General features: G+C 39.9%; 1 protein-coding gene across 7 annotated transcripts in view; it reads left to right on the top strand.

Annotated features, from left to right (window-relative positions):
• CHD9 (chromodomain helicase DNA binding protein 9) overlaps positions 1-25890 on the top strand; it is a 221161-nt gene that overhangs the window by 39129 nt on the left and 156142 nt on the right. For 4 of the 7 annotated variants that reach the window (XM_072827073.1, XM_072827071.1, XM_072827072.1 and 1 more), the window contains exon 1: positions 13065-13212. The exons of 2 other annotated variants lie outside the window; for them this stretch is intronic. The gene's annotated coding sequence lies outside the window, so the exon portion shown is untranslated. Of the gene's footprint in view, positions 1-13064; positions 13466-25890 lie in introns of those variants that run through there. One more of the 7 variants, XM_072827069.1, reaches the window with a different exon arrangement.

Genomic DNA, 25890 nt, shown 5'->3' with positions numbered 1-25890 from the left:
CCAAAAAAAAAAAAAAAAAAAAAAAATTTAAACTTCTTGAAGAGCTTTCCCACTTTCAAAAAAAGTTTCAAAATCACTGAATTAGTTTATCAGCTCTAGTATAAAGAGTTACTAGTTGAGGTTTGCAAACCATGAAGCCTGCTGCTAATTTGAAGGGTAGGTCTTTCATCCATTTGCCTACCACTGCTTGTCTGGTTACATTTGCTGCTTCTGGCTCCAACCTGAGGCATAAATCAAATCAACAAGTAGCCAACAAATATTAGGGGGGAGATTCTGACACATTACCCAGTTCAGTGGCTTGTTGGGGGGGATTTTCTTTCTTTGTTTTGGTGAAGAGATGTGTTCTTTTTGTGCTATTATCTTGATCATATACAATATAGTCATATTTGCTTCTAAAATACTTTTCCAGGTTCACATGGGTTGATAAATTTATCAACATTCCACAAGTTTGAATATCACTCAACTTACTTTTAAAAATTAGTTATAATTTATTGGTAACCTAATAGGTGCTGCCTTTGTGTATACCACCACTAAGCTTCAGACTATTAACCCTGCAAAGGTGATATTTTTGTGTCTGTTTTACTGACAAACAAGGAAACTGTGGCTAGGTGAGGTTAAAGACTTTCCTGGATCACACAGGTTTTCAATCCATACCTGTCCCAGCAAATTCTCAGGCAGATAATCTCTCTAAGGTTGTTTCTAGCCTTGAGAAGTTAAGAGAGAAGAGCTCTGGGTACTTTAAGCTGTTCTAGGATCAACTGCAAAACTGGTTGTCAATTTTCAACTCCCCAGTGCCTCTCATCCACTGAAAATCTTGAGTGGAAGCTTGTTGAATGTTTCTGGACTTGGCTAAGCTGAGTTCCTCCTGCTGCAAAGGAAATGGCTTTCCCTGTTTGTTGATCTACCTACGGTTCTGGTCTAATGGATTCAGTTTTCCTAGTAGTGGGTATATGCCAAGAGTGTGGCACAAGGCAAGCATTGATTGTGGATGATTAGTTTTTTGAGTTCTTTTGTTGTTGTTAAGCACTTTGCTGGGCACATAGTGTATCCAAATCAGTGTTTTTAACTACTGTAACCACTGGAATTTATTTTTTCTTAAAGGCTCACCTGCAAGACAGAAGACAGTAATTTTCGTTTGCACGCTATAGCATTTTCAGAGAATGTTTGTGAAAAAGCAACAATGTTAGACAGCAAAGGAGTTATGATTCTCGATTCTCATTTCCCAGGCATGAAAAACTGCTGATCCTTCATTCACTTGGTAAGTGGGAGAGCCTAGACCGTAATTCAGATATTTCTGCTTCGAATCCTGTGTCCTTTCCATTTTATTATACTCATTTGGCTTTTAAAACTGGAGGGGAAACTAATTGAGTTTTCAGCATCAACCTAGTTTTTGTTAACATCTCTGACGGTGATTTTGCAAAATAAAGAAAAAAGCTAGTTAATTAATTGCATGGCTTGAGAAAAACAACAGAAACTATTGTTTTTCCATTAAAAAAAAAAAAAGTAGAGGTCCCAATTATAAGTAAGGTCTTAAAGTTTAGAGTTTGCCATTATGAAAAATACGGGCAAGTGTTTCTAAGCCTACTACTACCTGGCCTCTGTCTCCACCAGAGAAGAGAGCAGAATTTGGATACTTCCCTCTTTGGGGAGCATTGGTTGTTGTTTGCTTTGTAGCCCCAATACTTGATTGATTGATTGATTGCCTCTGACTTCTACAGCTATGTGAAGGGGTTTGTGTATGGCTTTCTTTTATGAAGTAAGTAGGAAGTGTGCTGGAACTTGCTCCCTTTGCTTTGAGGCTTTCAGAGCAGATACTAACAGATGAACCTAGGTTATTTGGATGCCTTTTCTCTTTTCTTAGAGGCTCATTTGTCAAACGGTTTGTGCCTAATTCTGCCCCTCTGTGATAACGAGGCAGGTATTTAGAAGCCACAAGAATAGTCAGAAGAACACTTTGGGTTGCCCTAGACAGAGGTGACACAAGCAGGACTCACCCAGAGGATAAGAATTTGGTATTCAGGTGATCATTCAGTTCCATGTCACTTAGAGCAGTACTTTGCTACCTTGACTACACAAGCAATTATACAAAGAGCTTTTCAAATACACTAATGCCTGAGACTCATCACCTGTCGGTCAGGAAGAGCTCTCAGCAAAGGTAATTTTTAAGTTTCCCAAGTGATTTTTTTTTTAAGATTGTATTTTTTTTATTTGAGAGAGAGAGAGAGCACAAGTGGGGGTGGGGTGCAGAGGGAGAGGGAGAAGCAGACTGCCTACTGAGCACAATGCAGGGCTCCATCCCAGGGCCTTGAGATTATGACCTGAGCTGAAATTAAGAGTCAGACACTCAACCAACTGAGCCACCCAGGCACCCCTCCCAGGTGATTCTAATGTGCAGTAAGGTTTGAGAATCTCTGAAAGAGGCTCCTAGTATTTTGTTCAAAATCAGGTGGGATAGTCCCAAGTAATAGCAGTTTATTCTGCAAGAACATTACAGGTATGTTGGATGGACAGTTCGTTCATTATAAAATACACATTTATTGAGCACCTGTGTTCTCAGTGCTTAGAATACTTCCAGGAACAAGACAGCCTGTCTCTGCCAACAGATGCTTTCTTTCTAGTGGGTGGAGACAAATAATAAACACACAAACAGTGATAAGTATTAGGAAGAAAGCAAACTGTGAGTAGGGTCAGGGAAGGACTGCCTGAGAAGCCATTTTTTGCAAGACTTAAGGGAGCCAATGATAAGGCAGAGGGAATGGAAGGTGAAAAGGTTCCAAGACAAGGAGAGTGGTGTGTTTGAAGAACAGAAAAGACTGCAGTCACTTTCGTTTATCTAGAAAGAGGAGTGGCAGATAGTGAGCAAGTGCCAGCCTGACATTTCTTATAGTTCACACAAATCACTCAGTATGTTCTTGCCAAATAGGACACACTCTGCCAAGGAAACACAAAGAGAAGTATCCTCCAGGAGCCAGGGCACTGTGTACTGGACAAAGAAGACTCCGAGGTATTAGCCAAAAACTGCTGACTATGAGAAAAAACTCAGCAGTCCTACATGACACTGAGATAAGCTATGAAAAGGAAAAAATTCAATTATACATTTGATATCCAGAGGATTTGGCCTAATTCTTTAGTCTTTTATCTTGTTGCTAACCATCACTTGAATGCAGCCTATCAGTGTGGCAGAACTGGCCTGATTTTAGGACACATTCAGTTCTCTGACACAATATTTTTGAGGTCTCTACCAAACCAAACTTTCTGGAAGGAAGAATGTTTGTCAAATATGTGTAAGGTTGGAGAAGTCAACTCTGTGCCTGTATGAGACCTACATAATTCTATGAATTTCTCGTGTGAAGAAACACAGACCCAGGGATGCCTGGGTAGCTCAGCGGTTGAGGGTCTGCCTTCGGCTCAGGGCGTGATCCCGGAGTCGCGGGATTAAGTCCCACATTGGGCTCCTTGTATGGAGCCTGCTTCTCCCTCTGCCTGTGTCTCTGCCTCTCTTTCTCTCTGTCATGAATAAATAAATGAAATCTTAAAAAAAAAAAAAAAAAAAAAAAAAAAAAACTGACCCAACTCCCTTCCGTATTTTCACACAAGATTTCTACTTAAATTGGGCAAGCTCACTAACTTCTTAACACCTAATGACAACCAGAGAAAAGAGCTACACTAATTTATTTTAAATCTTACTTTTTTTTTTTTTTTCTTAGTAATCTCTACACCCATTGTGGGGCTTAAAAGTCAGGACCCCTGAGCCAGCCAGGTGCCCCAACACTTATTTTTAGCAAAACTTTCTGAGGTCTCTCTGCTATTAAATTTAAATTGTTTTTTCAATCATATAACCTGGAATTAATTTTCCTGGTTGGCATGTTATTACTCATCCTCTATAAAACAAACCATGGGGTTAAATGCAAAGGAAAACAACTATAATTAATATATCTCCTCAACCAAAATGTCTAAGAATTCCAATAATTTCTAAATGCTTTTGCAAAAGAGCTCATAATGATGCCTTGATAAAATAGGAGTGCATTAAAAGATGATCTTAATAAGAAAGATAACCCTTCTTAAATTCATATGAGGCAAGAAAAACTTACCCATTTATATTTTTAAATGACTGTGGTAATTATTAAGGGATTTCTTTTATTTCTAACAATATGAGTTTTATAAGCTCTTCCCATGTCATAAGTAGGGAGCGTGAAACTCAGCCAATGGGATCATGAAAAGATGGTCACTGGATCATAGTCATGGCTAGTATGAATGAAGAAAAACAAGTCAGGAAAATATTCAGAGGAAACCTAGTACAGTTTTCTCTTTTTTGAAGCTTAGATGGATTTAAGACAAGACAAGATGGATCTAAATTGCATCATGAGGGCTTTCTTCTTGAAATAAGATGCCCCTAATGGGGGATCCCTGGGTGGCTCAGCAGTTTAGCGCCTGCCTTTGGCCTAGGGCACGATCCTGGAGTCCCGGGAGGAGTTCCGCTCTGCGCGTAGGGCTCCCAGCATGGAGCCTGCTTCTCCCTCTGCCTGTGTCTCTGCCTCTCTCTCTGTCTATCATGAATAAATGGGTGAAATCTTAAAAAAAAAAAGAAAAAAAAAAAGATGCCCCTAATGCCTATAAAACAAGTCAGTTGATAAGATATATTCATGTTTATGGTTTCCATCAATTCTTTGGTTATGTTGTAGAGATCACATATGGCTTTCTAAGCACAATGATTATAGTACCTGTAAATGAAGGTTAAGTATTACCAAAGTTAATAAAAAATAGTTAATTAGTGGGTATTTACATCACAAAATAATTGGCCATGAGGCCAGAGGACCCTGTCTGCCTTGTTCATTGTTTTCCCAGCACCTAGCACTGGACCTGCCACTTCACGGATACTCTTCTAATATTTGTTGAATGAACTCATTTTTCAAGTAGCAGCTGCATTGCACGCCTTGATCTCTCCAAACTTAATTTAGAAGTAACTTCTCCTAAAGGAGTGCTTGCCTTACCCAAAGAGAAGCAGATGCACAAAAAGAGGGAATGCTCAAGGATGAGCAAGGATGCCTTATCAAGGAAAACAGCAAAAACTCTTTTTTTCCTGAAGACCTTTTAAGATTAGGACAAGCAGTTGTGTGTAAAAGCAGGACGGTGGAAGATTTGAACTGTCAAGCAGGATCGTGCTTTGAAGTATATTCCTGGCTAAAGCAGGAGATAAACTAGATCAAACTTAGAGGCTCTAAGATCTGTCCCTGATTAAATAGGCCTAAGAGTAGAGTCTGAAGAATGGCTGCCTGGCACAACACAGCCTTTGAATATTGTTATTAGCAGCAGCCTCCAGATTTGAAAACAGTGCTATACACATGCTTTCAAATGATCTTTGAGGTGCTTTAAGTTACAGCTGAAAGCTTACCTAGCCTTCTTTTCTGTTTCCTTGAACAAGGACCTGAAAAAGAAGGTTAAAGAGCTTTCTAGTGATGTCCTTCACTCCTGTCCTAAAAAGAACCTCTGTTCTTCACTGAGTTAAGGAGATTTCACAACTCCCAGAGGATAATGTGAAGTTTTTGCTCACTGCTGAACCAACTAAAGTTCCTTTCAAATTATTTTCCTGGACTGGAATAGTGTCTGAGCTCTTCAAGCTATATTCATTATTGCAGAAAGATGGAAATTATGTTATATTATATAATATAATGGGGCATAAAACATTTAAATAAGAATTTAAATTTAAATTGACATAAAATGTGTAAAAGGTTAAAAAAGCATATCTTAGCGTTCACAAGTACTTATCATTGGTCTGTGAAAGAACATTTTCTTTAGTGCCTCAACCTGTAAGTGAACATCAATAAAGATGAATGTATAAAATATACACACAGTTTTTCATATATACACACAGTTTTTCATATATATTGTATGACATATTTATTATTAATAATTTATTATTTATGTGGGGATAGTAATCCCTTCCATAATTGATACTGCACCCAGCCTTGTACACATATATGGTGTAGGTATTAAAATGCATGTAAATTAAGTAAATTATACCAAAGTCACAAAACTGGCAAGTGCAACTTGAGAAGTAACAGTGCTACAATCAGCAATCTTCAGACTTAAAAACATTATTTGCTGCTTAACTAATTTGAAAAATTAATTAATATATGTCTGCGCCATTTGTCCCAACATGTGTTCATATGTGTGTGTAAATAAATATATATATACACAGAGCCCATATATATGGATTTAATGTATATAATGCTATAACAAAGTTGGAAGTTGCTGGCTGGGCATCACTTTTTAAAATAGCTTTATTGAGGTAGTATTCACTTATCATAGACTTCACACTTCAGTGGTATTTGGTATATCCATGGACTTGTACAACCATTATCACAAACTAATTTCAGAACATTTTCATCCCCCCCAAAGTACTGTTACCAACCACTCTCCATTCTTCACCCCTTCCCCCTCGACAACCACTAATCTACTTTCTGTCTCTGTAGAGCTTATTCTGGACAGTTTACATAAATGGAGTCATTCAACATGTGGTCTTTTGCATTTGGCTTTGATCACCCTACATGTTTTCAAGTTTCAGCCATGTTGTACCCTGTATCAGGACCTAATATTTCTTTACAGTTAAATAATATTCCAGTGTGTGGATAAACCATTTTTGAATATCCATCAGTTGATAGACATTTGGTGTGTTTCCATTTGGGGGCTGTGATGAATAACGCTGATATGAAGATTTCCGTGCAAGTTTTTGTGTGAACATGTTTTCATTTGGGGGGAAGGTGTTGATGGAAAACTTTTCAAGGAATTGTTTTCCAAAATGGCTGCACCATTTCACATTTCTACCAGTAATGTATGAGGGTTCCAACTTCTCCACATTCTCATCAACACTTGTTATTGCCTGCCTTTCTTTTTAGAGCCATCCTAATGGATGTAAAGTAGTATCTCATTGTGGTTTTGAGTTGCATTTCTCTAATAACTAATAATGTTATGCATCTTGTGCATATTGGCTATTTGTATATCTTCACTGGAGAAATGTCTATTCAAAGTACACTTAAAATACTTTATTTTTACATTGGGTTATTTATCTTTTTATTGTTGAGTTGCAAGAAGTCTTCATACATTCTGGATTCTGGACCCTTATCAGATGTATGATTTGCAAATATTTTCTCATTCCGTGGGTGTCTTTGCACTTTCTTAATAGTGTCTTTTGAATCCTAAAAGTTTTTCTATGTTGATGTTCAGTTTATCTATTTTTTGGTTGCTTTAATTTTAATGAAGCCCAATTTATCTATATTTCCTTTTGTTGCTTGCGCTGTGGTGTCATGTACTGTGTACAAAACCATTGCTAACCCAAGGTCCAGAAGATTTACTCCTATGTTTTCTTCCTAGAGTTTTATTTTTACCTCTAGGTCCATGATCTCTCTCTCTCTTTTTTTAAAAGATTTTCTTAAAAAAAAAAAAAAAAAAGATTTTCTTTCTCCTTTCTTTCTTTCTTTCTTTCTTTCTTTCTTTCTTTCTTTCTTTCTTTCTTTCTTTCTTTCTTTCCTTCCTTCCTTCCTTCCTTCCTTCCTTCCTTCCTTCCTTCCTTCCTTCCTTTCTTTTTCTTTCTTTCTTTCTTTCTTTCTTTCTTTCTTTCTTTCTTTCTTTCTTTCTTTCTTTCTTTCTTTCTTTCTTCTTTTTTCTTTCCTTCTTTCTTTATCCATGAGAGACAGAGAGAGAGAGAGAGAGAGAGTCAGAGACACAGGCAGACCCTGGGATCATGCCCTGAGCCGAAGGCAGATGCTCAACCACTGAGCCACCCAGGGGCCCTATTTATTTCTTTGGGAGACAGAGTGAGAGAGCACAAACAGAGGAAGGAGCAGAGGGAGAGGGAGAAGCAGACTTCTTGCTGAGCGGAGAGCTGGATGCAGGGCTCTATCCCAGGATCCTAGGATCACGAATTGAGTTGAATGCAGACACCTAGCCAACTGAGTCACCTAGGTGCCATTGATCCATGATCCTTTTTGATTTCTTTTTTTCTGTATGGTATAAGGTAGGGATCCAGCTTCATTCTCTAGCATTTGTATATTCATTTGTCTTTCTCAACTTACATGTCTTAGCACTCTTGTTGAAAATAAATTGACCATAATGTAAAAGTTTATTTCTGGACTCTCAGTTCTATTCCATTGATCTATATGTCTATCCTTATGCCAGTTCCTCAGTGTAGCATTGTACATTAGTGTAGCATTGTACGTTACTGTAGCATTGTAGTAAGTTTTGAAATCAGGAAGCATGAGTCCTTCAACTCTTTTTTTTTTTTTGATGGATTTAAAAAATTTTTTCTTTATTTTTTGTTTTTCAAGTAACCTCTGTCCCCAGTGTCAGAGACACTGAGCTCACAACCCTGAGATCAAGAGCCACATGCTCTATGGACTGAGCCAGCTAGGTGCCCCAAAGGATTTTTCTTTTAATCCAGTGCAGGTAGCATACAGTTATATTCATTTCAGTCTTTTTTTTCAAGGATGTTTTGACTATTCTGTGGGCCTTCTTTTTGCAGGTCCCACTGAGATAGTGTCTAATGCTGAGCTTTGCAGGTCTAGGCCTTTAAAAAAATTATTGAGGTAAAAAAATGAAAAAAAATTATTGAGGTATGATTGACATATAGCATATTGGTTTCAGGTAATGATAATGATTACCTGAAACATTACATAATGATTTGATATTTGTATATATTGGGAAATGATCACCATAGTAAATCTAATTAACATCCATCACCATACATAATTACAAACCTTTTTCTTCTTGGGGTGAGAACTTTTAAGATTTATTCTTTTACCAATTTTCAAATATGCAATACAGTATTATTAACTGTAGTCACCAGGCTGCACATTACATTCCTATGGCTTATTCTGTAACTGGAAGTTTGTACCTTTTTAAAAAAAAGATTTATTTATTTGAGAGAGAGAGAGCACATGAATGGGAGAGCCTGAGTCAGCCCCTGTGAGGAGTGCAGACCCTGATTTGGGGCTCAATCTCAAGACCCTGAGATCATGACCTGAGCCGAAACCAAGAGTCAACTGACTGCTCAACTGACTGCACCACCCAGACACCATGGAATTTTGTATCTTTTGAACCCCTTCACCCATTTTTCCCATCCACTACCCCCTCCTCTGGCAGCCATGAGTCTGTTTTCTATATGTATGAGTTTGGTTGGGCTTTTTTTTAATTTTAATTTCTATTTTTAAAATTTTTTTTGGCTTTTTGGTTTTTTTTTAGATTTCACACATAAGTGAGATCATGTAGTCTTTGTCTTTCTCTGTCTGACTTACTTCACTTAGCTTAATACCCTCAAGATCCATCCATGTTGTTGAAATGGTAAGATTTCATTCCTTTTTATGGTTGAATAATATCCCATTGTGTATACATACCACATTGCCTTTATCTGTTTCTCCATTAATAGACACTTAGGTAAGGGCACTTGGGTGGCTCAGTTGGAAGAGCATTGGACTCTTGATCTCGGGATCTTGAGTTCAAGTACCACATTAAGGGTAGAGATTACTTAATAAATAAACTTAAAAAAATAGATACTTGGGTTGTTTCCATGTCTTGGCTATTGTAAATAATGCTATAGTGAATAGAGGGCTGGGGGGTGCAGATATCTTTTCAAGGTAGGGGTTTTGTTTTCTTCAGATAAAAACCCAGAAGAGGAATTGCTGGCTCATTTGGTAGTTCTATTTTTAATTTTTGAGGCACCTCCATACTGTTTTCTATAGTGGCAGCACCAATTTACATTTCCATTGACAGTGCACAAGGGTTCCCTTTTCTCTGTATCCTCTCAACACTTATTTCTTGTACGTTTGGTAATAGCCATTCTAACAGGTCTGAAGTGAGTTTTAGGATATCGAGTATATCAATTGTCCCCAAATGTGAACAGGTGCCAGAGCATTGGTTCATATTCCTCCAACTTGCCAGAAAATGTCATTTGATGTATGCATTTTGGGATATTTCTTTCTTGGTGTCCCGAACCAGAATGCCTATCCCCCCCTTCTCAGATGCCAAATTAATAACCAAGAGGTTGCTTACTAAACATGGAATCAGAAACTATGGCTGAAGGGAGGGATATAGTATAATGGTTAAGAGGTATAAGCTTTAGGACCAGACAGCTCAAAGTTTGAATCCTACCTCTTCTACTCAGTAATTGTGTAATCAATGCAAGATTTTGGTTTTATTCATCCATACAGTAGGAAAAAAATCATCCCTTCCTTATAGAGTGGTTGTGAAGGTAAAGTGAAATAATAAGTGTAAACCCTTAACACTGCCTAGGACTAATTAAATTTCAGTAAATGGTACCTATTGGACTTGAGTGGTTTTCCTGCAGAGTAAGAAGAACTGCTCTTGGTCATGGTGCAAGCTTTCTGGGGACTTGAATCATTGCATCTGCAAATAGAGGACTTTTTTTGGTTTGAAAGGCACTGGGAAGAACCAGAGCCATTTTTACTCTAGAGTGGAATAGAGGGATCTGGAGAGCATTGCTACCACCGGCCTCTGGATATTCCATTGCCTGATAGAAATGGTAGGCCAGTGTTGCTAGATTTTGAGGTTGTTGATGACAATTGATTTTTGTTCATGTAAATTGCAGCGGGTAGGGTCACCTGTCTGACTCAGTCAGAAGAGAATGTGACCTATTGATCTCAGGGACATGAGTTTGAGCCCTCCATGGGGTATAGCTATTGCTTAAGCAAAACTTTAAAAAATAAATTGCAGAGGATAGTATTTACTGATCTGGCTTCTTAATTCTGGGATTTAGAGCTATTCTTTGCAATAACTTTTTCAGGATCCATATACTCAGAAACCTCAGTTACCAAGTTACCAAGAATACCACTAAGAATAAGAAATAAGTTGAACAAAATAGATGTCACAAAAACGCACTTGTTAACCCATGAGAGAATCTCACAGAAAATCTTTACTTAAAACCAGAGTCTAAACTAATAAAAGTTTATCAGTGTTTGTTTATAGTAGGATAGAAGGAGGAAGGGAGGGAGGGAGGGAGGAAGGGAGAAAAGAAGGAAGGAGGTTGCTAGATTAAAAAAATAGAGAAATTATCAGTCCAGGAGTGAGGAACGAGACATAGAAACAGGCAGAGGTAAGTTTAAAATAATAACAGCTTGTCTAGAGGCCATTTTTCATAAGGACAAACAGATCTACATATTTCTGAGGGCATTCATTGATCATAATAGAATACAATAATGCTGATACTGATAATGATGCTCTTTAATCCCCAAGTGTAAGTAATGTTCAAAGATTCCAGGAAACCTGAGTTTTCTTGGGGGAGAAAATTCTGTAAACAAAAACAAACAAACAAACAAAAAACAAGTAGCTGAAGTTTTAGACAAGATATGGAATATCCTATTCTCTTTTTTGATGCCAGATAAATGAGATGTTACTGGCCTTAAATTTGATTCAACAGGTTGGATTTGCAAATGAAAGCAGTATTCAACTAGGAAGTAATGTAGGGAGCTCAGGGGTGAACTGTGTCTGTGCCTTCTTATCTTAGTGTGTGGTTGTTATTAAGCATCCTTGAGGGGAATCAAAGCTGTAATTGTAAGGTCTCTCTCAGCAGGGTTCCCTCCCAGGCCCTTCAGCATCTGAGCTAAATAGACTTGTGTCGATCCAAGCTGGAGGGCCTGCTCCGGTACAGAGAGAGTGAAATGGCCCGGTGGGGGGGGGGGGGGGGCCTAGCACTCTGCGTCCCGTAGCCATTCCCTTCCGCTCAGGCATAAACAACCCCGGGGACACTGCTCTGTGCTCCTTTGTGGAGTCTAAATTCCAGACACTTCCGTCCCCTGTAAGGTGAGTGCTAAATATCACCCACAGTGGATCTGAACCCGTGAACAGTCTCCAACAAACACACATAAGGCAGACTCCAGTCCCAGCATCCCCTGATTTGGTCTATCTCTCATGCCAACAATGGATTTTAAAGCTTTAATTAGACACTAAAAGCCAGCCCAGGGCCTGAAAGAGACCCACAGAATTTTAGAGCTGGAAGGCTTTTTTTTTTTTTTTTTTTTTTTTTTTTAAGAAAATGTGTCCAGCCTCTTCATTTTACAGAAGGGAAAACCGAGGCCCTGGGACGTGTTACGACTTCACGGAGGTCACACAGTTAATTAGTGACAGAGCGAAAGGGGAGCCGGCTGTCCCCACAGGTGCTGTCCCCACAGGTGCGTCGGCCGGTGGTTGTCTACTAGGCCACCTACTCCTACCCCAGTGCCCCCCACCCCCGCCCCCCGCCCTTCTCGTTCCTTCCTCCTCTCCCCGCACAGCCGTGCAAGTCAGAACGCGGGCCTGAACCTCGCGGAGACTAGGTGTCCTCAGCCCCGCGCCTTCCCGCTAGCAGGTGCTCGGCACCTGGGCGGAATCGCTGCATCATCGCGGCGCCCGTCTCCTCGCTCCCGGTTCACGGCACAGGCGCGTGCGGCGGCGGGGTCAGGGCGGAAGAAGACACGGCCCCGGACCCACGCTCAGGACACCTGGCCCCGGGCGGGCGGGCGGGCGGACCCGGTGCCCAGCGCGTGAGTGACCTCGGCGCCGACCCCGCCGCCGGGCCGCTCGCGGCCGGGGCGCGCCTGCCGGGCCTGACGTGGCGGCGGGGCCGCGGGGAGGGGAGAGGCCGTCGCGAGGGCGCGGCCTGACGTGGCGGCCGCGGCGGCGCGGCGAGGGGAGCCGGGGCACTGCACTGCCCCGCGCTCCGGCCAGAGGGCGCCCGGCCCCAACACTTCCCCGCCCCGGGGCCGCCCGGGCTCCCGGAGTAACCGCACCGGCGATTGGGCCGGCGGCGCGGCGGGGCCATGTTGGAGCGCGGCGGCGACCCCGCCTCTCGCCGCCCCCCGCCCCCCGCCCCCCGCCCCGGGTCGAGCCGGGCCGCGGGGGGAAGCGGCGCGGCGAGGGGGGGAGCCTCCCTCCTGGGTCGCCCGACGCGGCGGGAGCGGCGGCGGGAGCGGCGGCGGGAGCGGCCGCGGTCACGGCCGCCCCCCCCCCCCCAGCCCCGGCCAATCAGCGGCGCGGGCACAAATATGCAAATGGCGCGCCGGAGCTGCCGGAGTGCCGCTCGCAGGGGCTGGTGGGGTCGCGCTGGGGGAGTGCACTGGGCCAATCAGGCGGGTGCGTGGCGGCGCGGGGGAGGCGGTGCCCCTTCACTCCTCCCTCCGCTCCCTCCCGGCCCCGCGCTGACAGGGGGGCCTGGCCGCGCCGCCGGTAAGTGCCGCCGCCGCCGCCGCCGCCGCCCGCCGTTGCCACCCGCCGCCCCGGGCGTGGGGAGGAAGCCCGGGGGCACCGCAGGGCAGCGGCCGCTGCTCAACTGGTGGGGAGAGGCGGGGGCGGGTTCTGTCAGCCGGGTGGTCGCCTGAGGCCGCCCCCGCCCGGCCAGCCGCGCGTGTCAGTCTCGGTCGAGGCGGGGGGCGGCGGGGGCGCCTCAGTCATGGCGAAGCCCGAGAGCCAGCGAGCGGCGGTGAGTACGTGCCGCCAACGCCGCCGCCCACGCCGCCGCCCGGCCGGGGCGGGGGTGGGGGTCGTGGTCGGGGCCGGCCGGGCCGGGGCCGCCGCCGCCGCAGCCGCCGCCGCCGCCGCCGGAGGTGAGGGGCCCGCGCCCGGAGACGGCGGGGCGCGCGGGGAGGCCGGGGAGGGGGCGCTGCCCGCACGTGCGGCCCAGCCCGCCCGCGGCCCGCCCCGCGCCTGTCATGGCTGCGGGCTGCTGCCCCCGCCCCCCGGCCCGCAGACCCCGGGGTCGGGACCCGGCCGCCGCGCCTGTTGCGTCGGGCGGAGGTGAGGGCAGGGTGGGCAGGGCCCGCTTCCCCGCCGGGCGCGAGGTCGGGGCCTCGGGTCAGCCCGCTCCCCTCCATCCTGCAGCCTCTTCCCCCGCCCGCCGGCTCTCGCCTCCGTGACTCATGACAGGGCGTCCCGCGCGGGCGCTGGTGCCCCCGAGCCCGGACGCCCCGCGCCCTCCCGGGCCTGGCCTGCCGGCCGCGGCCGCGCTCCTGCCCTGGGAGGCGGCGCCGAGGGGCGGCCCCGGGGGCCTCTCCGCGCCTGCGGCGGGGTCGGGACCCGCGGCCGCCCGGCTCTCTCGGGCGCCGGCTGTGGGACGTGGTGGGTGGTTCCAGGGCTGCCTTCGCGGACATCCATCCCAAAGCCAAGCGCGACCCGGAAAGCCTGGGTGTCTCGCTGGCCTGTCGTCGCAGTCGCCAGCTCAGAGTGGTTTCTGTCTGTTCCTTTTTTGGTTCTGTTTTCCCTTTTTTTTTTTTTTTTTTTTTTTTAAGAAATAAAACTTTTTAGAACAAAGTAGACGAAACATCTCTCCAGTCGTGATACTAACAGTGTTGTTACACAGTTACTTTCCTGGGAGTCTGGGATTGGACATTATGATGACTTTTCTCCATTATGTGAAATACTCCTAACTATACCTCAGGATTGCCCCGTATTTGAATAAAGTTTATTTTCATTAATAAAAGCACTATCACAGTTTAGTTTCTCAGTTTTGCATGCTACTTTTCACCATTTCTTTTTCTCTGATTTCAAACTCCAGTTCTACTTAACCAACTAGGATCTTGAACAGAAAAAAAAAAAAAAAGGGCTTACCTTGTGTAATGTTGCTCTGCCTGAACTGTGCACAACTGTACAGGTACTTTGTAAAAGAACGGCCAGGTCTGCAAACACTTAAATGTACAGAAGGTGAACTTACCCGGTCAGGGGCGGGGATTCCACATTGCGGAGGGAGGGTGTGTGTGTGTGCGTGTGCCCAATCACAAGTGTGTGTGGATTTTGGGTTTTGGGGGGAGGGGGTTTCAGTGCAAAAGAATGAACATAGTGTGTCTTCATTTCTGTTAGATTTACAGAACTTGAAATTAAGTAGGAGTTTTTGCTAATAGCACAGAGCCCTCCATAGGATAGAAACCGGATAAATATTTGCTCTAAGCAAGTTAAACATGTATTCTGTATCTTTCAAGATTTTGTCTCTGCTTCTATTGCTTAGACATTTCATATTAAGTAGGTATAGTGTCCTACAAGGTATTAATAGGTCTCAGTTCTGGGTGAGTTTCCTATAGACTACAGGTCATATAATATAGACATGAAATGCTCTGGGGGAAGAAAAAGTAGTTGCCTCCCATATTTGATTGAGGTATCTTTGTCATCCTGGACAGTTTCAGGGGAGTGGGTGTTGTAGAGTTAGAAAACAAAAACCTTGTGATTGATTAACTAGGAGAAGATGATGTCCTAAGGACATAGGAAATAGCAATCAGAAGAAAAAAATTGTGCTGGTGTAACTAGTAAAGCCTTCTTGACTTGAAAGGAGTTCTGATTGGAGAGAATCAGGACTTTGTCACTTTACTAGCTATATAGTAGTCAAGTCTCTTAACCTCTGTGAACCTAAGTTTTCTTGAATTTTACAATTCTCTGATTATGAACGCCCCATTGGATCTGTCCTCTGAGATACAAAAATTATGCCTGGGTTTAAGTGTAAGAAAAGGCAGAGGTTTTGAAACAAATTGTGGTATAGTTGGCCTTACCTGAAAAGAACATTTTTAAAAGAATAAGCTCAAGTAGGCAGGTATGAATAAAGAAAGCAGTGTTGTTTAAAAGGAAAAAAAAAAAAAACAAACTCATGACAAGATGAGATTAATAAAATCCTAGAATTTTCAACTTGGAAGTATCTTTACAAACTTTTAATTCCAAATCCCTTTTCTAATGTAACTGAATGCCTTCTCTAAGACATTAAGCTGGACCTTGGCATAGAACTGAAGGAGAGAATGTATAAATTTAAAAGGTACCAACTGAAAAAGCATTGCAGACTTTAAGATCTATTGAAGTTTCAATAGTAAAATAAAAACCTTGGCACATGTGAACATATTAGTTACGCTGAAGAGTTAGATGTGTTGGGGATCCCTGAGTGGCTCAGCGGTTTAGCTCCTGCCTTTGGCCCAGGGTGTGATCCTGGGGTCCCGGGATCGAATCTCACATTGGGCTTCCTGCGTGGAGCCTGCTTCTCTCTCTCTCTCTCTCTCTCTCTCTCTCTCTCTCTCATGAATAAATAAAATCTTTAAAGAAAAAAAAAAAAGAGATGTGTTAATCATTCATGTAAATGTAGTGGAAGAAAAAGTCAACTAAATACTTTGATAGAGAAGACAAAATTCTGGAGAGGTCAAAGTATAAAGGAAAAATAAATATGACTGAAATAATCTACTGGGGAAATTCCATCATATATTAGTATAGTGAGTACAGAACATTGGTAAGAATATGGAAACTTATGGCATTTGGTTAGAGTGAAATAAATTATGAAACTAATGTCATAAATGTTTGAAAAACTTTGAATGCCAAAAATTGGAATCAGAAGAGATTTATGGACACTGAAAAGATAGAACCATTTTATGGTTTTATTGTAACCTTTTAAATGTTTTGTAGCTGTTGTGGTCTTAAGATGATAATCCTCTTAACCATACAGATTTCTTACATAATAGAAGACTTAGCTTTTTTTTCACTTATTTACTTTGTGAATGTAAGTTGCCACATTCCAGTTTTATAACTGTCTTCTAACACTGTGTTTCTGTTTACTTGTTTGGCCTTCACTCCCATCCATTCTACCCCTGAATTTTACCAGTCTATGAATATTGAGGTCAAATTCCACTTTGCAAGTAAGATAGTCTCTTGTCATTGTAGCCCTTAGGGATTTCTCCTTCCCATGAGACTATAGTGTTATTATTTGTCTCACTTATTTGACATATCATGTACAACTTCCTGACCTTCCCTCTACTGTATTGCTTTTAATTTTGCAGGAACACCTTCTGCCCCTCCCTTTTAGAAACAGTTGGAAAGCTGATCACGCGATGAGGGAAACTCAAAGAAGTGGAAGCCACTTTTTTTTTTTTTTTTAAGATTTTATTTATTTATTTGACACAGAGAGAGCACAACTAGATAGAGTGGCAGGCAGAGGGAGCGGGAGAAGCAGGCTCTCTGCTGAGCAAAGAACCTGATGCAGGATTCAATCCCAGGACTCCAGGATCATGACCTGAGCTTAAGGCAGATGCCTAACCAACTGAGCCACCCAGGTGTCCCATGGAAGCCACTTTGAGCTATAATTCATTCTCTGAACTCCAGGTCACTCACATCCATTCATCCATTAAACCAATTAACTTATTGTTTCCTTTATTAGTCAATTTCTTATATAATATAAATTTATTAAGTGATTCCTACCTTTGTAGAATTTATAGTTTATTAGTAGAGACAGGTAATAGGCAAGTAAATAACAAATGTAAAATTGCAACTTGTGATGAATTCAATAAAGGAAGAGAACAGACTGTTGTGAAAGAAAAATGGGGAGGATTGTAGACTGCATGGTCAGAGAAGGCCTCAGGTGACGATATTTAAGTACAGACAAAGAATAAGAAGCTAGATAGTTTCTTGGAAGAGAGAAGGATATGTATGAAGGCAAGAAAGAGCTTAATATGTTGGAAGAAATGAAAGAAGTTCAGTGTGGCAGGAGTATAATAATAGAGGAAACTCATGCAAGTAAAAGATAGCCAGAGAGCAGATCATACAGGGCCTTGCAGGGTGTGTTGAAGATCTGGGTTTTACTAACGATGATGCAGTCAATCACTGATGATTTTGAAGTAGAGGAGTACTATGCTTTCCATTTTAAGAATGACACTGGTTGAGAATGGATGGAGGAAGGCAAGGATGAAAGCAAAGACTACTACAGTTGTTGAGGTAAGATGATGGTGGCTGGCACTAGGGTAGCAGTATAATCTCATGGGAGTGGCAGGGGCATTGACAACTTCATGACGGATTGGATGTTAAAGGAAAGATGTCAGGGTGAACTCCAGGTTCCCGGCTTGAAGACCTAGAAAAGTGATGGTAAGATTTACTGAGATGAACATGAGGGGAAGAATAGGTTTGGCAAGAAATTAAGTTTTGAATACCATTTCCAGACAAGAGCACGGCAAGGGGATGTCCTACCTTTATCTGAATGAATGAGAGATGCCTCAGTCGGAATAGGTTTAACTATATATGTGACGCCATATTACGACATACTCATAATGTATGTTTTGAGAAGAGGCAGCTTCATATTTGTGTTAGAAGGATTAGTAACTGAAATGATCTTTTTAACAATACAGTTCAGTTTTTGAAAGTTTATTTGTGAAAATTTCCTTGATATAGATAATATTAGATAAAGTTTGAGGAAAAAAATCTGTATTAGATGGGTTCCGATATTTGGGTCATGGTGCAGAATTCAAAAGTCTTATAATCTTTTGTGTTTTCAAAAAATGGCACTCTTCTAAGTTATTAGCTTGTAGGCAGCCTGATATTTATCATTTTTAATGAGGCTTCTGGTGCTTATGAGTAAAAATTATAAGTGCAGGCCATTAAGGAGCTATTTATTATTCATCAAATAACTGTAGATATTGTTTCTGTTTAATTTGTCATTATTAACTAAGCAAATAGTAACTTTTTTTTATTGTACTTTAAAACTTTTTAACCAGTAATTTTAAATGTTATTGCTACAAAGAAACACAAAGAAGTTTCAAATCTGAAGGGAAAAAAAAAGAAAAATTATTTTTCTTGTTCAGTAGTCATTTCAGTTTAGTTTACCTGACTAAGCAGCTGCAGTGTAAAGTATATTAAATTTTATTCTATTGGAAATCAATGGCTGTGCTTCTGAAAGATAACTGCTAATATATTTTATTCTTTCATAAGAAGAAGGAAAAAATAGGATAATGGTTAGGCTTCATATATTTTGTATAAAGTTTGTTTTATCTTAAGGTTTTGTGGTTTATTACACATTACTGAGTAAATTCAAAGTTATCTTTTTTAACTAGAATTCATATAAATGTATTTATATTTTTGGCAGGTATTTTACTTTTACACTGTTTATCTTTAAAACAGCAATTCATTAAAAATATTCATTAAATTTTTTTCTTCAATTAAGGAACTGAACAGCTTTACCTAGCATAAATCTAGAAATTCAAGATTATAGATTTGGTACATTTATTTAGTCTATCTTATAGATGAAGAAACAGAACTACAGAGAAATGGAGTTGCCTGAGCTTTCTAGTATTAGGGACTATTTTATTTTGGAGGTTGCTTAACTCACTGAATTCACTATATATCCAAATAACAAGAATACACTTAGTTCTGATTTGGTAAACATGTATCTAGATCAGTATACAGAGTTTTCTTAAGTCCTTTCAGAAACCATTCTATATTTGCTTACCAGTATTATTTTGAGTGGCATGTACTGTAAATGGTAACTTACAAATATTTACTTTTTTATGATTCATCTTGTTTCAATTAGGTTTTTAGTTTTTTTGATAAGTTATGACATTCAGAAAAGTATATATCATACGTTTATAACTCTGTAATTTATTACAAAGTAAACGTATCTCTGTAACCACTACCTAGGCTAAGGAATAGAAGCTCCTCCCGTACTCCCTTGCAATCATCACTCCCTTTCAGCCTCCCAGAGATAACTACTATGCTGACTTCTAAAACTATAGAGTAGTTTTGGCTGGGTTTTGAGCTTTATGTAAATTAATTCATATACTATGTGTTCTTTTGTGTAATATTATATCTGAGACTAATCTGTGTTTTTCCATATAGAAATAGTTCATTCATTCTCATTGCTGTTGATTCTAATGTAGGATGAACATGTTTTCAGTTTGGAACTGTTATGAATGATACTGATAAGAGCATTTCTGTATGTGGCTTTTGGTGAGCACAGATGTACACACATTTCTGTGGCATATATTTTTCTAGAAGTGGAAAAACTGGTCATGGATATGTGTATATTCAACTTTACCAATAATGCCAGATCATTTTCCAGATTTGTTGTTCCAGTTTATATTTAACAGTGTATGAGAATGCCGATTGCTTTATACTCAATTATGTAGTTTGATAAAACACCACTATACAGTATTTGAAAAATCTTGTGCTCTTTTTAAAAAGTCTCCAAAGATGACTTTTTGGTGATGGATAGCTATTTCTACCTAAAAGAGACATAAACGAGGACCTATGTTGTGCCTATTAGATTACAGTATATTCAAACAAAGCATAGCTTTTTGTTTTCAAAGTTATAACCAAATAAGATACTGTCTTTTCTCAATTCTTAAAAATGTTTGGTTTGAAATACAGTGACTAGTACAGCATTATAGGGGCTATGGTTTAGAAAGAACAAAAAAATAACATGTATCTGTAACTTAAAGAAATTTTGAAGGAGATAGGAAAAAACCTTCAGTCAAAGTGAATTTCATAACTATTAGGTGCACGGTACTTTAAAATAAGACCCTGGGGAAGGAGGAGGGGAAGTATTATAAGGATCTATATTATTCCTGAAATGAATAGTGTTATGTCAGAAATGACCAAAGCTCCCAGGGCTACTGTGATAGGGTTTTGCATCATTATGTATATAGATAGGGACCCAGGCTATTGCTTTCTCGGTATGCTTTTGGTCAAAGACTTCAAGGAAGGCAATGAGATGCTCTGTGGTCTCATTAAAGTATTGGGGAATTGAATTTTATATCTTTATTTTATATAGTAGTAAGAAGAAATGTTTTTAATAATTTATGGTATTCCAAGAAAAAATGGAATTGAGTTTCTAAAGGATTTGAATGTTGAAACCACATCTTAGAAGACATGTTGAGGAAGAAGTGTCAACATTTGACTGAATTTGAAATGCTAAGTAAATGGATTTGATAGAAATGAAGTTACTGCATAGAATCTTATGCCTATTAAATTACTTTAAATGAATCAGAAAGGTAAGGAAAGCTATAAAAAAGAAAATCAGGATAGTGTAGTATCCTAGAAGCAGAGAGAATCCCCAGAAAGCAGAGGGGTTACTTGAACTGAGTTCAGGAAACATGTAAACAGCTTTTGTTATAGGCCAGGCAGGGTAGTAGTTGGTACCACAGATGAATAAGTCATGGGCCTTGTTCTTGAAGCATCCAGTGCCTAAATAGTATATGATAGATGAGATGCATGGATGATTGGAAGCATCATATAGAAGATGGCATTTTTGAGTTTAGCTTCTGTCACTTTTTGTTAGTGGTGGCAAGTGTTTCTTAGTGGTCAAAGACAAGGATTGAGAGAACACTTGGATTTGTCCAAGAGCTCATTATTCACCCTTGAAAGTATAGTTGCAGTAATTTTAACAAGAGGTTAACAGGCAAGTGGGTCTTTGTGTCAGTATTTGTCATTGAATGAAAGGATAGATATAAGATGATTTTGTGTGTACATTTTTGTTAAGGTAGGAGAAACACTGCCTAAAGTTAGAAAGGAAGCAGGTTATTTTAAGGGATGATTAAAGATCCTAGACAGAGATGGAATGTATGTGGGTGTAAGCTAGATGAAATGGCATAAAGAGGTGAAAGTTTTATCTTTGGAATAAAGTTATGCTTCCTCTTCTGAGAAGAGCCAGAAGAAAACAGATAGAAGCAAAGAGAGATACCTGCTTCTGAAAAGATGACTGGTGAGTTTCAATTGGGAAACCTTGGAAGAGTAAGAGGCAGAATTTTCCTTGGGTGAAATTAGGGAGGTTAGGGTTGAAGGCTTGAGGAAATAGCCTAGAAGCATAGGGAAATGTATTTAAACACTTTCTAAGCAAAAGCAAGGACCACATTGAAGGTACAGGTTGTTATTAACCTTGTGACAATACTGTGCCAGGGTGCCAGGCATATAACAAATATTATAAATAGGCAGAAATGTTCATTGAATTGGATTGAGGTCTAGAGGTCACATTACATTGGTGGTGTTAATAGAATATGGTGGGTTGAGTGAATTGAAAATGGTCACAAGCATCCCTGAGTGGCTCAGTGGTTGAGTGTCTGCCTTCAGCTCAGGGTGTGATCCCAGGGTCCCAGGATCAAGTCCTGCATCAGGCTCCCCACAGGGAGCCTGCTTCTCCCTCTGCCTGTGTCTTTGCCTCTCTGTGTGTCTCTCATGAATAAATAAAATCTTAAAAAAAAAAAAAAAAAAGGAAATGGTCACAAGGGTATTGAAGCATTAAAGATTATTAGCAGAAGAATCTGAGGCAGTCTGGAGAAGCTTAAAAGTCATAAGAGAATTTGAATGACTTGGGAAATCAGGAGTGAGATGACAGGTATGAGAGGAAAAGCTACATTTTATTAAATGCTTTCTATATTTTAGGAACTTTGAATGTATTTCTAAACCATGTATATTTCTAAACTGTGCAACAGCCCTGTGAGTTAGGTGGTAATAGTTGATGTGTGTCTCAATTTTTAGTGTATTTTACACTTTGGAAAATTGTGCATTTAAATCAATTTCCTTTTTAAAATACTAATTGAAATTTATTTGGTTTTATAATATGTATTTATACGTAACTTGGCTAGGGGTATGATTGATGTTCAGGACTACTTCAATGAGACAACTTGCCCTGACTCATTAGCAGGTAGGAAACTTACAATCTATTTTCAGTATCAGCCCCAAATTAGTCTCAATCATCTTTTACCAAGAGTAGAGATGAGATTATGTTTCAGAAATTTCTCTGTGAGATTTACACTAAATTAAGTGTGAATGCCAGCAAACTAAGTAATTGAATTTAGTAAATCACTATCTGCAGAGGGAGATGTTAATATAAACATTAAATAACTGTATTTATTACTGATTTTCAGGTCTTTCAAAAGCAAGGAATCCTTTTTTTTTTTTTTTTTAAGTAATCTCTGCACCCAGTGTGGTGCTCAAATTTATAACCCTGAGATCAAGACTTGCATGCTCTATCAACTGAGCCAGCTAAGCACTCCAGAATCCTTTGTTTTTTGAAACTCCTACTCAAAAGCTTAATCTGTAAGATATATAAAGGCTGAATATTTAGGGTGAAATCTTTTGTTGGTGAGGAAATGGAGGAAGGTGAGATCTGAAGCCCTCTCTTCCTTTCAGTGGCTAAAGATTACCCAGTACTCCAAAGAGTATAGATTGAAGACTGCTTTCATGGTGTTTTATGTGGTTTATTTTACAGTAGTTCTATGAGATCAATACCGTTACATTCCCCTTCTCAATTTTTTGTGTGTGGTAAAAAATATATAACATAAGATACACTATTTTAACTATTTTTAAGTGGACAGTTCAATGGGAGCTTCTTAAAGTCATAAAAATGACATATTATTGCTTAAAATAATGAATCTCTGCTTTTGGAGTGATTATTAAGGATTGAGGAGTTTTGTTTTATGTTATGACACTGTTGAATTTTGAAAACATTTGAGCATTTCCTATGTGCCAGGAATTGTACTAGTAGATGCTAGGGGTACAGAGATGAGTAAGAACCAACCTCTGCACTCATCTTTAGTAGGGAAGACAGATTTAGTAAATAAGATCTACTAAGTAGACATTCTAGGTGTACTACTAGACCAAGAATGATAATATGGTGTGTAATGTGTGAGACGCAAAATATGAGTGCCTACCAGTTTGAGGAGAGTGTATGTCTACATGTACTTGTAGGCTTCCTAGAGATGGTAGGACTTGAGTTTAATCTCAAAGACATTACTTTATCAAATGGAGGAAGGTGGGAGGTGAAGGGCAGTGTTATAGGCATAGAAAACTTATACATAGTAATGGAGATGTGAGAATGTTTGAATTCAGGCAATATTTCAGCATGGTTGAGCACAGATTACCTATGGGAGAATAGAAGCAAAAAGAGGTGGATGTCTTTAGGAAGGGAATAAAATGACCAAGTATATATGTTGGGAGGGCAAAGACAAATTTAGGCATGTGATGATACCATTGATTTGTATAAACATTTTCTGAATGAGTTGGAAACTAAGTACAATTAGATATAACAGGCTTGGGTCTTTGTAATTTTTGAGCAAGTTAACATAAAATTCTGATCTACATTCCCACTTCTGTGGGCCATTGAGAGTGAAATACATATTTATCAAGCATTTACTATGTTTTGGGACTTTGGATATATTCTTCTGAACTCTGCAGTAGTTGCCAAGTAGATGATTATCTGAGGAAAGCGGACTGAGAGGTTCCAAGAACTGCTCAGGGTTACACAGTTTAGAGAGATGGTAGAAACCTGGGGTTCTTCAGTTACGCAGTTACTCATTTATATTTGCCAGGTATTTTTCTAATTGACAAGTGAATCTTTTATTATTAAACAGTTGAAGTTATATATTGTAGTGAGATTAATCCAAAACATATGATACATAGAGCAGAGTTAAGGATGGGACTTAATAGAATAGTATAGAGATTGGAATATATGACATTAAAGTCTTTTATCAATGTGGGCTTCTGTAATGATTTTGTGTATTAATAGAATGATCTAGGAACTTAATTATTAGTTTGCTGTTGGAAATAATTTAGAAGGATGTCCAACTGGACAGCTATTTCAGATTGGTTTATATTTCTCTTGGGTTCTAATTTTTGGTAGTATTCATGTTGTTATATGTTAAGGTCATATTAGCCTGAAAAATTTTAAAAATGAGGATATTCCTACAACCTAATATAATGACTACCTTTGATATACTTTTAAAAGGAATTTTAGGTATAGAACACTATGATTGGGACATCTGGGTGGCTCAGTGGTTGAGCGTCTGCCTTTGGCTCAGGTCATGATCCCAGGGTCCTAGGATCAAATCCCACATTAAGCTCCCTCCTGGCTGGGAGTCTGCTTCTCCCTCTGTCCATGTCTCTGCCTCTCTGTGTCTCTCAAGAATAAATAAATAAAATCTTTAAAAAAAACAAACAAACAACAACACTATAATCAATGTCTTCAGGAAGAGAAAAAAATCGTGGTCTTTTTTTAAATTAAAAAGTATTTTAAAAATTTAATTTTGGCTAAGTTTTTATTTTAGGTGGGACCCACTATTTTATGTCTTCCTTGCATTTATTCCTTAATGAGAATTGTAAGCTTCTTTTTCCTGATGGAGCTTATATCTCTAGTTTTGTTGAGATAGGTGTATTTTTTTTCATTCCTTTCTTGGAAGTCTATAGAGTTTTTAAACATTTATGAACATGTGAATGGAAAATAAACCATAGTATAAAATGTTGAGTTAGAAGGTAGCTTTAGGAGCATCTCATCCAAACCTATCATTGATGAGGAAACTGAAGGGCAGAGAGCTAAATATGTCACACATTCAGTTAGAGATTACAATTTTGGTCTCCGAATAAGGAAAAACAAATAATATCAATAGGTTTTAGTTGATAGTTTGGGGTAATGAATTTTCTCTTTTGGATCCTTTTAGCCTATTTTGAAAGTGTCTGCTTAGGTTTATAAGTAACTATTAAGTAAATTAAGCAGAGACACAGTTGATGTCCTTATTAAAGAATTGCTTTCAGAGTACTTTGGCTAGAAGTTTTCCAAATAAAGACTGAAAATTGGGTCACAGTTTGTGATTTGCTATCCAACATTTTTTACTCCCATTAAAAAAAAAAGAAAGAAAAAGTCTAAATATACTACTAAAGGGTAGATTCTATAGCATATCATGCTTCTTGTTCAAAAAGAACTTGAGAAATATTGAGGGAAAAACAATAAAAAACAGACCATAATATACATACAGTGGAATATTATTCAGCCCTTAAAAAATGGACAATTCTAACACATACTACAGCATGGATGGGTCTTGAGGAAATTATGCTCAGTGAAATAACCCAATCACAAACAAATACTATATGATTCTACTTATATCAGATATCTAGGAAAAAAAAAAGATATCTAGAATAGTCAAATGCATAGAAAGAGAAGATAGAATGTTGGTTGCCAGAGGTAGCAGGTGGGGAAGATTGAGTGTTTAATGGACACATGGTTTCAAATTTGCAAGATAAAAAAGAGTGGTTGCACAATGAATATACTTAGATAGAAGTATTGAATTGTACACTTACACATAGTTATGGTGTTTGTTTTATTATCTATGTTTTATCACAATTAAAAATAAAAAA

Source organism: Canis lupus, chromosome 5 (genome assembly GCF_048164855.1).
Source record: "Canis lupus baileyi chromosome 5, mCanLup2.hap1, whole genome shotgun sequence".
Lineage (NCBI taxonomy): Eukaryota > Metazoa > Chordata > Mammalia > Carnivora > Canidae > Canis > Canis lupus.
This window is presented reverse-complemented; position numbering and strand designations above follow the sequence as displayed.